This window comes from Marmota flaviventris, chromosome 11 (genome assembly GCF_047511675.1).
Source record: "Marmota flaviventris isolate mMarFla1 chromosome 11, mMarFla1.hap1, whole genome shotgun sequence".
In the NCBI taxonomy this organism is placed as follows: domain Eukaryota; kingdom Metazoa; phylum Chordata; class Mammalia; order Rodentia; family Sciuridae; genus Marmota; species Marmota flaviventris.
Window position 1 is genome coordinate 59,854,018 of NC_092508.1, and position 15,259 is coordinate 59,869,276.

Consider the following 15,259-nt stretch of genomic DNA (forward strand, 5'->3'; position numbering starts at 1 on the left):
CATCTCAATTTGGGGTGCTCAGTAGCCTTTCTCCTGCCCAGGGCCACTCCAGAGGAAGGTGAAGATTAGCTAGCTAGAGGGTAGAAGTCAATAAGCAAGTTCTCTTTCAATGCTAACAATGTTTTAGTAGTCTCTGTTTGCAGAGATTTTTTTTTTTTTTTTTTTTTTTTTTTTGGCCAAAGCTAGTCCCATTAAGATTCAAGGACTTCCTTGCTTGAGTCTTCTGCAATTTTGGTGAAGAAAAACCTGTCAACCTTCCCTGAGTGCTTTCGTGTCTCTGACTTACTTAATAGTCTCTACTGACTCTGTTCCATGATCAGGCCCAAACTTTCAAAAACCTTGAGATTTATATAGGAGTATGGGACCCCAATCCTTTGTCTCCATGTCTTTCTCTTCAATTTTCCATCTTTTCTGACATACAAAGACCAGGGCCCACTCAAGACTCCAACTGCAGATAGTCACAGATTAGTTAGAGATTGTAGGAAAGGGGGTCTATGCCTAGTTTAATCATGCCTTTTTCTCCTGCCCCTACTTCTTTTTTTTTTAAACTGTTGTTACTTTTTTTTTTTCTGTTGTTATAACTTGTTAAGGAAATCACATTCCAAAAAAGTTCCTAGAATTCTTCTCTATTGGCCTTTTAATTGGTGGTAGTGGTAATGGGAGGTGGTCTTTGAGAAGGCAGGTCAGAATTCCAAAACTTCAAACTTCAAAAGGAGGGGCCCTTCTGACACCTACTCCCATGTATGAACTTGTCTCCTGTTTTTTAAAATCTGAAACATAATTTGGGTGACTAATATCCCCAGGGATAGGCCAGACGCTTGGTTCCTTCCAACTCCACCCAAATTCTCAAGTGGGTCTTAAAAACAGGCTGTAGGAAAGCCTGTGCTGGTTGTTTTTAATGTGCCAGAACCTTCAAAGCCGAGACTAGGTGATCAGCAGAATCCTCGTCCTGTGTGAGCTGGCCTTGACACAGAGGCCTTGGAAGACAGCTGATGTGGGGCTTGATGTAATCCAGTGTCCATGGAGAAAGAAGACAGCTCAGCCTTCTGGCAAATGTCTTAGCCAGAGAGAGAGAGAGAGACAAGTGTCAGGATTTTAGAGGGATGGGGAGGGGAAAGGGGTAATAACTGCAAAGAGAAAAGAAAGTAGGTGAGGAGGGCTCCTTGGGAAGATTAGAAACAATCTTCATGGAACATCAGGATTTATTCCATAGAAACTATGGAATCCTGGCCTTGGAGCCCCATTGGTCATGTTTCCTCTACTAATTTCAGCTCCCCAAGTTTCCCTCGCTTGTTGAAGTCTTGGGAATGCTAAGTATGGAAATGCCTGAGACAGGCTGCAGAGCGGGAGGGGAATCCGTGACTCCTCTTCAGATGTCTTCTCTTAAACAATGCTTGGTGGCACCAACGGATCAGCAATTTGACATTGTCTTCCTGCACTGGGGCCCTGTATTTCCTTGGCTCTCAGCCTCACCATAGGCCTCAAGACTTTAATTATAGAGAAGGTGAATATTTTGCATCTGTCTGGAGAACAAGTCAGGCATTTTTTTTCTGCTCCTTTTAAATCCTGGGATTTTCCATCATTAGCCATCAAATGAATTCTTAAATAGTTTCCAGCTAATCCCTGTCTAGGTGATTCTACACACACACACACACACACACACACACACACACACACACACAGAGCAAAGCACAGACTTAGCTTGAAGCAGCTTGAAGTAAGTGGCAGGCAGTGCCTTATTGACAGCTGCAATTTTGAAATCTTTTGTTCAAAGAAGAGGAATTTCCTGGGGGTTTTCAAGTGATAAACAGACAAGAAGGCAAGGGATGCCATTTTCTCTGGTGACCAGGTCCCTGGTCACATCACCCCTAAGCTGTGTGGAAGGGTCATCTTGCTCCATCTGACTTGAGATACAGTCACTGCAGTGGCTTGGAGGTCTCAGGCCTATCACCCCAGAGGTGCTGCATAGGAGGGTGGGTGGCATGACAAGACAGATCACTGTTGTCACAAGCCTCAGAGGCTCTGTTTTCTGGTCAAGAAGTCATTCTATTTTTACCTTTCACAGCACTATCAGCTGTTAGTGGGCAGGGACCTGATGATTTTTAAATAATTTATTTGGCATCCTCAACTCTGGATCTAAGAAAAACTGCTAACACAATTCATGGTTTTTCCATTTTAAAAAGGTCCCATGCAGAAAGCTCCCTTCAATCCTAGGTTTGCAGCAACTGTCTTTTAAATGGGCCATCCACTGATAAATGGATTTTTAAATGTAGTTATTCATACAAAGAATATTATTCTACCATAAAAAGAAATGGGGGGGGGGGCACTGGAATTGTAGCTCAGTGATAGAGTGCTTGCCTAGTACATGTGAGGCTCTGAGTTTGATCCTTAACACCACAAAAAAATAAATAAATAAATAAATAAAATGTATTGTGTCCATTACAACTAAAAATATTTTTAAATAAAGAAATTCAGCACTGATAATATGCAACAGCATGGATGAAACTTGAGAATGCTATGGTAAGTGAAAGAAGACACAAAAGGCCACATATTATATGATTTCATAAAAATGCCCAAATTGGCAAATCCATAGAGATAGAAAGCAAGATTAGTGGTTAGAAGACTAAGAATAGAGAAATAATGCATGACTGCTAATACGCATAGTGTTTTCTTTTGGGGTGACGAAGATATTTTGGAACTAGAATATAGTGATGGTTGGCATAAACATTACTAATGTCAAATTTTATATTATGTGAATTTGTTTAAAGCCTGGGTTTAAAAAGGCAGGGGGATGGGGTTGGGGATGTGGCTCAAGCGGTAGCGTGCTCGCCTGGCATGCGTGCAGCCCGGGTTCGATCCTCAGCACCACATACCAACAGTTGTTGTGTCTGCCGATAACTAAAAAAATAAATAAATATTAAAAAAAAAAAGGCAGGGGGAATATGATGTGTCAAAATACATTCTACTGTCATGTATAGCTAAAAAGAACAAAGAAAAAAATTTTAAAGGCATGGGGAGGGGAACCATCCTTACTCTTATCTTTAGCAGAGGTCTTCATTCCTGAATTTAGCCTTAAATTTTCTGCTTATTAAAAGCTTCCCGGAATTAAACTTCCAAAATAAATAAATAAATAAATAGCTTCCCAGAATCAACTGCCAATTTTCCCCAATCAACCCCATAAGGGAACATTTGATTAGATAGACCAGTGCCAGACAGCTTCCATGTACCTTGACCTTGGTCAGTATTAATCATCGAAAGGCTGCTGTCTCAATACAAGCCCACAAAGACTTCTCACGAAGGCAATGCAAAGCAGTTGGGTAGAGATGTTCTTCAAACCAGGGAACCAGAAGATTTATTTCACCCTGGGAATTTTCCTTCACTGAACCACAAAGTGGTTCAAGGACCTATGCCTTTCATTACACCGCCCCTTTTGTTAAATGTGGAGACAGATATGCTGGTACAGGCACAATAGAAACATAAAAACCTGTCAATAGTGTCACCTTGAGGAAAGGACAGGAACAGGGAAATTTCATTTGTTATTTTGTATTTTAAAAAACCATTTAAAGTTTCTAATCATGTACTTTGACTTTTGTGATATATTAAATATATTGATATGTTTGGATATAAACATAGCTAATATATAAATATAAAAAGTACCAGTGAAGTTACTTGATTCTCTCAAATAGGTCTCGTTAGGGGAAAAAAAAAAATCAATTAACTCCAAATTAAGAGACATCAAGCAAAGCAACTCTAACTTGGACACTTCAAAAATGTTAAGGACATAAAGAACAAAATAAACAAAAGTGCCAGGGAACTGTTACAGATTAAAGGAAACTAGAGAGACCTGAAAAAATTTGCAATGTATGAGCCTTGATTCGATCTTGGATATGAATTTTTTAAAAAATCTATGAAGACATAATTGGAACAACTGAAAATGTTTGATATGGACTGCATGTTGGATAATGGTATTCTAGCAGTGATCAATGTTAAAATTCCTGGATGTGATAGTGTAAGAAATGATGGGAGAATAACTTTGCTTTTAGGAGATATATGCTAAAGGAGTAAAGTCTTGGTATGGTGGCCCTAACTCTCCTGTGTGCATGTGTATATGTGCAGAGAGAGAGAGAAGGCAAATATGGGGTTTACATTTTTACCTATAACTATTCTTAAAATGAGAAAAGGAAATTCTGATCTATACTATAGTAGTTGCAATAAAAAAAAAAAAAGAGCCGAAGCAGTAATATAAAGTTTCAGTTCTAAACCACCAAGCAAAAGTTTTAGTATGGTTTCCTTTACCCTTAATTTAATTATAAAACCGACATTCCCAGCAAACAGGGATTTGCTCTTCCCAGAGATCTCCCTGTGGCCAGCCCTGTCTGTCTGCCTGAGGAAGTTGCCAGCAGCCTCCACCCCTCCACCCTTTGCCAGCCAATCTGGGCCCAGGCAGAAGCAAGGCATTTGGAGAGGCAGGTTTTTTCAATAGAATTATATTTTATGTAGCCTACCAGATCCCCATTCCTCCCACCTCGTATATCCTTCATTTTTACACATACACACACACACACACACACACACACGCATGCACTTTTTTCTGCTCATACCTCTGATGTTTCAGGGGGTTGATTTGGTAAATTTAGACCCCTGCAGTAATTTTGCCTCAATATAACAGATTCCCTAACTGTGGAACAACCTATTAGAGGTAGTTCCCCAAAAGGCAGATAAGGCTTTGAATCCAAGGTCTACCATTTTTGTGTGTGTTTTTTTTTTTTTCATTAAAGAAACTACTTAACCTCTTTAATCCTCAGCTTCTTCATCTCTAAAATGGGGTGGCACTACTCATACTCAGTAGGGTTATTTGCAGAGTTAATAAGACTGTGCATGCAAAATGTCCAGTACATTGAAAGCACACCATAAGTGAGAGGGCAATTACTTTCTAAAAACATTCTGTTTTGAAGGAATCTGACTATAATGTATGAAAATCAAAGATCACTTTCAGAAGTCACCTTAATCATAGAAAAGGGATTATTTAGTGAGGGATTGAATTTTTCCTGAACGATTCAATATGAGCAAAAATCATTGAAAAATGATACTTTTAAAGGGCAAACTTATTACACAATGACACTTCCAAGGTTTATTATTCCTAGTATTTAACTACTTATCTTTTCAATTTTCACACAAAGCTAATCATTAATATTATCGTAATTCTAGAAGTAATTATTTTAAAAGCTTTTGCTGTAATAGCTGAAGCCTCTCTGGCTATTTCTGGTACCGAAGAAGGTAAAAGTGTTTATTTTTTTAGGACTGACATAAAAGAGATTGATTTTTGATGCCAAGAAATCACTTAGCATTCATATGACTTCAACTTCACAGTATCTTGGAATATGTTTATCCTTAATAAAAATTCTTCTAGAGGCAAAATGCCAACTCTTTCACCTCTCTCATACCTTCCCTCGGAAAACAGGGAGGGAGGTTGGAGACAAGGTCATGACCTAAGCTCCTTAGTGGCACAGACCAACACTTTGGGATGTCATCAGCTGCCCACTCATGAGCTGGTAAACACTTCCGGTCCAGTTCTTCTTAGCACCTCTTGCCTAAAGGATATCAGACCTACCTTTCCTGTAGAGAAACTGAGGCACAAAAGTGAAACAAAGGTCTCTGAGCTCGGGTCATGGGATCCATCTTTCATCTTGTGAAATATGAAGGGTTAGCAAAGGATCTGCATGCTTTCAAAACAACCTCTACCAAATTTCACCTTGAGGGAGGTAGTATTTTTTATAATCAGCCCTAAGTCTACCACATATGAAGAAAAAGAAGTTTGTTTTTTTTTTTTTTTAACTATTATCCAATTAACATTTAGTTAGTGGTTTTTTAGGAGTTACTGTGAGCTGGAACAGTGCTAGGCACTGTTAATCATTTTACAAATAGTAACTGACAACAGTCCTTATGATGATCTTTTATTATTATCCCCATTTACCGATTAGAAAGCTAAAGTGTGAGGGGTTAAGTCTATTTCCAGAGTTCGTGGAAACATCCCTAAAACATTTTGTTAAGAAAACTGCAGAACAATATGTAGTATGATCTCATTTTTATTAGAAAAAAATTAAGTGTGTGTGTGTGTATGTTATAATGTATAGAAAAAGGCTTGGACAGACATACTTCACTCACTGTCACTGATCACTTCTGAAGAGGTGAGTGGTGAAATGGAAAAGGATAATAGGGTTTCCAGATTTTGCGCTTTTTACTTCATGTTTGACTATTTACGAACAAGAATATTTCAAGCATCCTATACATAATTTTTTACTCCAGAAAACTCAAATAAAATGAAACAACTACAGAAACAAGCTTACCTTTCCTCTGAAGGCAAAGAGAACTCTATATGTGATTTATTGCTTCAGTAACCTCCATCAAAATGTCCAAACATCAAGGCACAACAAGCAGATTTCATGCAGAGTGCTGTGTGTGTGCTCTTATTGAGTCTTCAAAAAATCCTGAAAAGATCTCCCGATCTTCAACCTCATGTTCTTGCCACCAGAGTTGGCTCACCTGGCGCAATCATTTCTGCCATCTTAAATGCCAACAGCTGGGTGCAGTGTGATTGGATATTAGCTCCAGAAACAACCTGAGAGGTCATCTTCTCCAGTCATCTTACCCTCAATCCTGGCTTTACATTAGAATCACCAGGAGAGATTTTGTAATCTACCAATGCTTGGGTCTCATCTCAAAACAATTAAATCAGAATCCCATTGAGCAGGGTTCCAACATCTATATATTTTAAAAACTCCTCGATGATTCTAATGCACAGTCAGAGTTGAGAACCAATGCTTTAACTTTTAGGATGCAAGTAGGTGTCAGTTCAGATGCTAACACCAATTAATTGATAGAGGTATTAGCAGGCCATCTGAGAAGGCCCAGGAGAGGTTTTCTGGACTTAGAAGGAGAAAGTGCTGTAAATGGAGAATGTGTAGGCAGAGATCCGTGTTTGCCCTGGGCACAGGAGGGGTGGTGGGTGGCACAGGAAGGGTGGGTGGCACAGGAGATCTGTGCCAGCAAATCCAGATGTAGCCCACCTCCTTTATTTTAAAGATGAAGAAACTGAGGTCAGAGAGTTTGTGTGGTTTACTATCATAACAAAACAAGCTAGTGGCAAAGCCAAATCTAAGCTCACTTCCCCTCACCTCAGTCTGTTTGTTAATAAAACATAGTGACTTCTAACCCAATTCACAATCCCCAGGAAGACACAAGACAAGCCCTGTGATGAACCCCACCGTGCCACCACACACCAGCTACTTCATGTGCCCACATCCAGTACCCTCATGTCAGGGCCAGACCCTTAAGTACCTACTCCTCTCCTCTGCAGTTGCCATTCAGGTTGTCCTTAAAGAGAGCCAGAGAGAGAGGGTTGCAGGGCTGGAGCCAGGAGCTGCAGCCATATCTTAGTTCATTACTAAGCCAGGGAGAGGCTGCTCAGGAATGCGCCTGGGAATGGGTGGGTGCGCTGCTGCCTCCTGCATGTCCCGTTCGAATCATTGCCTATCTTAGTAGCCGTCGGGGTGACTCACATCTGTGTGTGTGTATGTGTGAGAGTCAGGGATCTGTCATAAAGACCCCATGAGTCACTCACTTCCTGACCATTGCACTATGGAGACAGCTTCAGGATGCAGGAAAGCACAGGAAAAGAGCCCTTTGGCCAGCAGTGGGTTGTGTGTTTCATTGCATTAATTTTTTTTTTCACTTTTTTGTTTTTTTGTCTCTCTAAGGCAAAAAAAAAAAAAAATGAAGAATTCTTTGACTTCTTGATGTCTGTTTCTTTCAGAATCCTCTAAATATAAACAGAAATAACTTTCTGAAATTTTTATTGTCATTGTAGCTGCAGATGGAGAAGCAGAGATGGCCAAGAATTGTTTCCATTGAGCAAGGAAGTTCACTTTGGAGCACTGTCAGGCTGAGCGTGAGGCTCAGGCCCAGAAGCAAAGTTTGGGCCCTGCAGGTGGAAGAAGATGCACAAGGTAGTTAGGGTAGTAGACATGCTTCATTCACAGGTGGCTCCAGCTTCCACCCCCGGCCAGTTCCATTTTGCCCCCCTGCAGCCATTTCCATAGCCCCTTTTTATTTGCAGGCCAAACAAAGAAGGCACACAGCCAACAGATTACATAAGTGGACTCTAGTTCACAAGAAAATATTTCTGACTTCTACTACACACTGACCATAACATAGCCGATTCACAGCCTTGGCTACATATTAAAAACATAACATAGCCTGCCAGAAATCCAAACAAGGGGGCCTAACTATAGACATTTTGGGCCTGCCCCCAATAAGTACCAAACCCAATACACAAAGAGGCACCAGTTTGTCAAAATCCAATTTTTTCCCCAGGTGGGTTAGTAGGGACTTTGAAAGGCAGCTGACCCATGAGCCAAATTATGTCTATGCAGTTCCCTACCTTGAAGCTTTTTCTGGATGATCAATGAAAGAGAATCAGGGCAAGCTCCAGGCGTCCATGTTTTAGACCACATGTTTCCATGGCTGTTCATACTGTGCCTCACCAGACATCCATCTGCAGGTCAGCTCCATCTCTGCATACCTCTGTAGGAGCAGGAAGACCATTTGCCTGCAAGAACTGCAGCTGCTTCTATTCACAGTCCCAGCTCACTTCCTGTGTCCCCCCAACCCTGGCTCCACAGTAAAGATGCTCCAGAGAATTAGAAAGATATTCATTAGTGAGAATCCTGTTGGGTGTTTAGCCTAAATAAATATTCTTAACCTTGGGTCCAGGGACATCATACCCCATGGTAACCATGATCATCAAAAGCAGAATAATCTTGGGATTCATAATTTATGAATTCAAAATTCATAAATTTTGAGCTCAGACTATGAACCAACCAAGATGGGTGTTGTACAGAATATGAAGACATCTGAAAGGCATGATCCTTTCCTTCAAGGAGCTCCCTCTGCTTGGGAAGCTAGGACTCCAATATCAGGTCTCAAGTTATGTGAAACTGCATACAGGGCCCAGCTTTTATACTTGGTGAAAGAAAGCACTGATACAGTGGGGTTCTTCAAGAAAGACAGCTTCAGGGAGATGTTGACTCCTGAGATTCTCAGGGGTTAGCTCTCTTAAAAATGTGTGCATGACCTTATCACAATACCAGACCTTAAATTGTACTAAATTATCCCACTCTTGACTTATACCCAGAGGACTTAAAATCAGCATACTACAGAGCAATAGTAACAAAAATGGTGTGGTACTGGCACAAAAACAAACATGAAGATGAATAGAACAGAAGAGAAGACACAGAGACAAACTCAAATAAATGTAATTATCTCATACTAGACAAAGGCACCAAAAACATACATTAGAGAAAAGATGGCTTCTTCAACAAATGGTGCTGGGAAAACTGGAAAACCATACATAGTAGAATGAAGTCGAAACCCTATCTCTCACCCTACACAAAACTCAACTCAAAGTGGATCAAGGACTTAGAGATTAGACCAGAGACCCTGTGCCTAATAGAAGAAAATGTAACTGTCCACTATGTGAGCTTAGGAACTGACTTCCTCAGCAAGACTCCTAAAGCACAGGAAGTAAAATCAAGAATCAATACATGGGATGGTATTTTTTTTTTTTTAAAAAAAGAAAGTTTTCTTCACAGCAAAGGAAACAATCAAGAACGTAAAAGAGAGCCTACAGGATGGGAGAAAATCTTTGTCACCTGCACCTCAGCAAGAGCATTAATCTCCAGGATATATAAAGAACTCAAAAAACTGAACACCAAAATTAAAAAAATAAACAATCAATAAATGGGCAAAGGAACTGAACAGGTACTTCACAGAAGAAGAAACATGATTGATCAACAAATATATGATAAAATGTTCAACATCTCTAGCAATTGAGAAATGCAAATAAAAACTACACTGAGATTCCATCTCACTCCAGTCAGAAATGGAAATTATCAAGAATACAAGAAACAATAAATGTTGGAGAGGATGTGGGGGGAAATGTATACTTATTCATTGCTGGTGGCACTGCAAATTGTAGCAACCTCTATGGAAAGCAGTATAGAGATTCTGCTCAGAAAACTTGGAATGGAACCACCATTTGACCCAGCTATCCCACTCTTGACTTTACCCAGAGGACTTAAAATCAGCACACTACAGTGATGCAGCCAAATCAATGTTTATAGCAGCTCAATTCGCAATAGCCAAGCTATGGAACCAATCTATGTGCCCTTCAGTAGATGAATGGATATGGGAAAAGTGGTGTGTGTGTATACACACACACACACACACACACATACACACACACACACCCACCACACACACAATGGAATATTACTCAGCCATAAATAAGAATGAAATTATGGCATTTGCCAGTAAATGGATGGAACTGGAGACTATCATGTTAAGTGAAATAAGCCAGTCCCAAAACACCAAGGCCAAATGTTCTCTCTGATATGTGGATGCTAACGCATAACAAGGGACAGTAGGAAGGGGAAGAATAGAAGTTCATTGGATTAAACAAAGGGGAATGAAGGAAAGGGAAGGGATTGGCAATAGGAAAGACAGTAGAATGAATCATACATAACTTTCCTATGTTCCTATACAAATACACAACCAGGATAACTCCACGTCATGTACAACCACAAGAATGGGATCTTAACTTATACTCCACATATGTATAATATGTCAAAATACACTCTACTGTCATGTGTATCTAAAAAGAACAAATATAAAAAATTTAAAAATTTAAACTTAAATTTAAAAAATATGTGGCCTTTGGGAAGTCAGTTATACATCTGACAATTTTGTAAATTTCTGATTTTTGATCTCCATGAAGTGGGCTTCAACCATATACTCCCAAGCCCAGAGTTGCTGACCAGTGAGGCTGGTCACCCTTCACCAAGCTGAAACATCTCCTCCCATTACCAGGGAACCCTGCAGCCCAGCAGCCAGCCAACTTCTCCAGGACCAGTAGCACCATCAGAGGCCTTGCCTGCTGATCCACTTCCACACCTCATTGCTCTCCAGCCACAGAACAATATGCTGGAGCATTTCAAACAGCTCCCACCAAACACCCTGATGACATCCCAACACAGCTACAAAGGAAATTAATGGTTTCCCTCTCAGGATTTAATTTATACAAATGCAAAAACCCCTGTGAACACTTTCCCATATTTGTAGATCTCCTCTTGCTGTTGTTTTTTAAATACTGTTCCTTGGCATGAAAGAAGGGAAATGATGCAAAAATAAAACCCCCTTTTTAGGACAGGAACAATTTGGTGGCAAATTGTGATCAAATTTCTTACAGTAAGTAACTGTAAGAAACAGTACAACCAGTGACCATTTCAAAATGTAAATATGATCAAGTCCCATGCACACCTTCCCTAAACATAGCCTTTCATCAACCCTGAATGACTTCCCATCCTTCTTAGGGTAAAGGCTAAACTCTTAACAGGGTTTACAGGGCTTGTCTATCTGTCCCTGGTGCCTCCCCAACTTCATTTTGCATCTAGCTGTCCTTGCCCACAGTCATGTGCCCTATTTCTTTTAGGTCTGTGATTAGATCAATTTCCTCCACTCTTGGGACCTTTATACATGCTATTCCTCATTCTTAGAATACCATTCCTAAAAAAAAAAAAAAAAAAAAAACGAAAAGAAAGAAAGAATACCACTCCTGCTCAGCCCTTCATCTGGTTTAACCTAGGATTCTTTGACTCCCTACATAAATACAGCTTGCTCAGGGCACACACTGCCCCCCATCTCACTGACAATCTTTTCTAGCTTCACCATCATCCCACTTCTCCTCATGTGCTAAATTAGGCTAAGACCTGTTCTGTCACTTTCCATATTTCCTGTGAGCATCAAATGAGATGTTCTATGGCATGTCAGAGAGAAAGAACAGATGTCTCTTCCATCTTTTAGTGTACTTCCTGTACTGCAGAGACCGAAAAGCTAACATCAACAGCTTCCAGACTCCCTTGCAGCTATGTTTCCAGTCGATATAGGTTCAATCAATCATATGTCCTTTTATGGGAACTGAATGTAGAAAGCTGAGAAGACAAGAGTATGGGCATGAGTCATACATTCTGCTAGTGCAGATCAGATCTGGAGTTACTTGGCTCTGGAGCCAACAGTACTGATCTCCAACTTAAAACAAGAGTCATATATTCCTTCTTTTCTTAATTTTTTTTTTTTAGTTGTAGATGGCCACAATGCTTTTACTTTATTTATTTATTTATATATGGTGCTGAGGATCGAACCCAGGACCTCACACATGCTACGCAAATGCTCTACCACTGAGCCACAATCCCAGCCCAAGGGTACTATATTCTTACGATAACATTTCTGGCAGTGGCCTCCTGTAGCAGGTGGATGCTTCTTTAAAGGCTAGTTCCACATACAATGATGGAAGTCACCCTGGGAACTCAACCTGAAACCTGTTCCTTTAGCTCTACTAGCCATGTTTTAAGCACCTAATTTCCTATATTACATCCCTTTTTGCTCAAGTTCCTTGAGAGGTTTACATTATCTGCAAAGCAGGGTGTCTGACACATAAGAGAAAGTGCTTCTGGAACTAGAAGCTGCTGCTTATGATTACTCATGAAGGTTTCAGAAAAGGCTGAGAAGAGTGAGTGCCAAAGAATGCGCAGACTCAGGAAAAGCAGACAAATGGCCACCCTCTTAGAACCAGTTTCCCAGAGTCAACAGGCATTTTTTAAAGGTAATTTTCTTTTTATTTTCATATCTTTATTTTGTTTTGTTTATTTTTTTATGTGGTGCTGAGGATCAAACCCAGTGCCTCACATGTGCGTGACAAGCTCTCTGCCACTGAGCCACAACCCCAGCCCATCAGGTATTTTTAAAATACAAACTTTTGGGCTGGGGTTGTGGCTCAGTGGTAGAGTGCTTGCCTAGCATGCGTGAGGCACTGGGTTTGATCCTCCACACCACATAAAAATGAAATAAAGATATTGTGTGTCCACCTACAACTAAAAAAATAAATATTAAAAAATATAGACTTTTGTCAAATTTAAGAGTTTGTTTTTGCAAATAATGATTCATGAATAGGGAAGGGCTGTACTCAGAACCAGAAAAGATTCCACAAGCTCCACTCTGTAATGTGGACAATGAGTATTCATAGACAACCTCAGGAAGTAAATATGAACAGATTGGTTACAGGTAGGCATTTCCCTATTTGGACACATTCTGATTAGCTGGCTCCCTGTGATTGGTTAACACTCTGCTGCTTATGATTGACTGAGACTCAGCATTTGTTGTACTCCTAAATTAGGTTTTCTGTTTGTCACAGTACTATGTTAGATTGCAGTTCATGACATAGGAATTCACAGTACATAGCCTCAGGCCAGGGTCTCCTGCTTATTTAATTTAATATCCTATAAATCCAGAATCTGCACTTGAAACATGGAAGTGTCTCTACAGTCCCCATCATTGTGGAATCCAGCTCCCCTTCTACAGCCTCGTCTTTCCCTGTCAGGAAAGCATGAACAACGTGACATTTACCACTTTGAGAGGACTTTCTAGAGTCAAGCATATCTCCGAGTGGCAGAGACATTCCTTTATCAGGGGGAAATCTGAGTCATTCTAAATAGCCCAAACATACCTCTCTCACTTTGACAAATACATCCTTTATCCTTGATGGTTGTTCATTCTGTAGTCATTCCCACGTCTGTGAGGGAGGGAGATAGAGGAAGCCGGCTTTCGTGTGGCTCAGGCTTTTCACAGAGCAGGGCAGACCATTCCAGCACCCAGTAATGCCAGTCCCCTCAGAGGCTATTGGGGTGAGTCCCAACAGGATGACAGCATGAAGGTCTTGCTTCTTCAGCACATTTTTTTCTCCAACTGTCTATAAACTCTGGCTCAGCTACAGAGAGCTCAACTGGAATGCCCTGGGTGTGGCATCCATGCACTTGAATGGAAAACCTGAAGTTCAGAGAGAGTGGGGGGTGAGACTGAGACCCAACTAAAATCACCTACAGCCCTGAGCCTCTGATTATTTCCCTGGCTCATCTAACCATCCCTTAAAGGCTTGTGGCAATCACTTACCAGGATAAAAGAGTCTCAGTTAAAGAAGCTAGCAGGGAGGAAGGAGTGAGGGAGGGATTAAGCACCCAGAGCCTAGAGACGTGGCTCAAAGAAGTGGCAGGGGAGAGAGACAGAATAAATCACCACCAATGAAGCCGTGCTTCTTTCTGATCTATATGAAAATGAACTTGTGTCCCTTCTGAGTGGGAACTGTCCTTCTGGCTGCAACCAGGAAGAAGCTCATCTGTGCAGCGAGAGAGAGTGGGTGCTCAGGGAGCTGTGTTGGAAGCATCCCTCCTCAGACAAAACTCAGAGCCCAGCTGCCTTTGGGGAAAGGGTGACTGAGCTGTAGAGCCCCGTGTTTCACCGGGTTTTGGTCCAGAGCTGCTGGGCTATATTTGTTTCCCAGGGCTTCTTGAATGATTTCATTCCAAGAAAGGAATATGTTGAGGCTTAAAAACAAAACAGCAAAGCCACTAAAGGCTTCTCATCTTCCTGATTCCCAGCCTATTGTTCCCTCTTTCCACTGTCTGTGTCAGGTTAGGCAGGGTTTCTATGGGGTGAGGGCACGCTTATAACCAGGGTCTGCCTGCAGCATATTATTGAGAGGTCTCCTAGGAAAGAGCCCCCTGCCTTAGGAGAAAGAGAGTCAAACAAATATAACCTGGAGCAAAGATGGCACCCTGGAATCAGAGGACACAGTCCCCATGAACTTACAGTTGCATGCTAAGAAAGAAGACAGCAAATAAAAGGGGAAGAGCTGTTGAGCTAGAAATCCTGTAAGCTAGAGAGAGCAACGCCTCATTTTTCTGAACTCAAGAAACAAAGAACAGCTGAGAGATGAAAACAGGGGCTCCCAACTCAGCAGAGAGGCCAGTTGGGGTCAGCCCATTGAGAGACTCCTCCAGCCCAGCCAAAGCGCAGCAGCCAGTAGCACAGCAAGCAAAGCAGTCTCAGCCCAGTGTGGCCCTGGGGCACTAGGCTGCAGCTGCAGCAGCAGCAGCAGCAAATTCTAGCAGTGCTGGGAGCATGGCGGGGGGGGGGGGGGGGGGGGGGGGGCGGGGGGCAGACTCAGCAGGAGCCCTCCCCATTGACCAGAGTCAGAGAACTGTTCAGGCCACACAGGGTCACCCCTGAGGACTCCCTAAGACAACAAAAGTGACCTCAGGGAGGCAGAAGGACCTCAGTAGGTGAGAACAGAGACAGAAATATTATACTG

General features: G+C 41.4%; 1 long non-coding RNA gene across 1 annotated transcript; it reads right to left on the reverse strand.

Moving 5' to 3' along the window:
• Window positions 1-7,872: 7,872 nt before the first annotated feature.
• Window positions 7,873-13,817, reverse strand: LOC114101116 (uncharacterized). Its single transcript, XR_003584233.1, has 3 exons — window positions 13,619-13,817; window positions 8,441-8,583; window positions 7,873-7,981 (listed from the first exon to the last, which is right to left on the reverse strand). It is a non-coding gene; the product is annotated as an uncharacterized lncRNA (long non-coding RNA).
• Window positions 13,818-15,259: the final 1,442 nt, after the last annotated feature.